Below are 1,360 nucleotides of genomic sequence, written 5' to 3'. Positions count from 1 at the left end.
GGAAAGAGCAGAGACATTGCAAATAATGACCTGAATAGAGAGTCTCAAAGTAGGGCTAAAGATGAACCGGAGTAAAACTAATGTTTAATCCTCAAACACCAATGAGCGTCATCAGAATAAGTGGAGAAATTCTTGAAGAAGTCGAGGAGTATAATTACCTGGGACAAATACTAAAATTAACGAAAGGTAACGATAGCGGAATAAAAAGACGCATTACAATTGGATGGAAAGCTTTCGGTAAACACAGGCACATTATGAAAAGTAGCTTTCCAGTTTGTATGAAACGAAAAGTATATAACGAATGTATAATTCCAGCTATGACGTATGGTTGTGAGACCTGGAAACTGACAAAATCAATGGAAAATAAATTAATTCGTTCTTAGAGAGCAATGGAAAGGTCAGTGTTGGGAATATCATTAAGAGACAGGAAAAGATCAACTTGGGTGAGAAAGCAGACTAAAGTCAAAGATATCATAGAAATTATAAAAGAACAGAAATGGAGGTGGGCGGGCCATATAGCAAGAATAAAGGATAATCGATGGAGCAAGAGGTTGACTGACTGGACACCAAGAGATTGTAAGCGTAGCAGAAAAAGACCGGACAGGAGGTGGAGGGATGAGATAGAGAAATTTGCAGGGAGAACGTGACAAAGATTCGCTCAGTCAAGGAATTCATGGAGAAGGTTGGGGGAGGCCTATGTTCAGCAGTGGACTTGTAATGGCTGATGATATATATATATATATATATTCATTCATTGCCAGATGCCATGTATCCCAAACGGGGTGGCCAAGGGCTTAGAGTTGTTTTACAGGGAGGCACACTAATCCTCCACCAACCCCACTTGACACGTAGGGAGAACATTATGCCAACAGCATCTGGTGTTCCCAGGCGGTCACCCATCCAAGTACTAACCAGACCCAACGTTGCTTAACTTCGCTGATCGGACGGGAAGCGGTGTATTCAACGTGGTATATATATATATATATATATATATATATATAATTCAACGTGGTATATATATATATATATATATATATATATATATATATATATATGGATAGGCCTTTCAGTTATGGCCAGGATTTCGTTGGCATGTCTGATGCGTGGATAACTGTGTGGTCCATTTTACTGGGATGTCGACAGTTCTTCCATGATTTTGCTTTATTTTTCCTTGTTTTTGGACCTTTCCTCACCCTACCTTCAGGTGGGAAAGAGGGATGGGATGATGATGATGATATTAATGATGAGTAAGAACTCCATTATATTTCACACGTACCGACAATTATAGCCTTACATAGTAGACAGGAATGAAGCAAGAATTAAATTTAATTACCGTTTATAATAGTTTCCAGTGCCATAC

The 1,360-nt window shown here is 38.9% G+C and overlaps 1 pseudogene; it reads right to left on the bottom strand.

The window, feature by feature from the left end:
* Window positions 1-863: 863 nt before the first annotated feature.
* Window positions 864-982, bottom strand: LOC145390457 (5S ribosomal RNA; annotated as a pseudogene).
* Between the last annotated feature and the right edge of the window lie 378 nt (window positions 983-1,360).

Source organism: Coenobita brevimanus, chromosome 14 (assembly GCF_032717465.1).
Source record: "Coenobita brevimanus isolate Jiangsu-jjx chromosome 14, ASM3271746v2, whole genome shotgun sequence".
Classification (NCBI taxonomy): Eukaryota; Metazoa; Arthropoda; class Malacostraca; order Decapoda; family Coenobitidae; genus Coenobita; species Coenobita brevimanus.
This window is presented reverse-complemented; position numbering and strand designations above follow the sequence as displayed.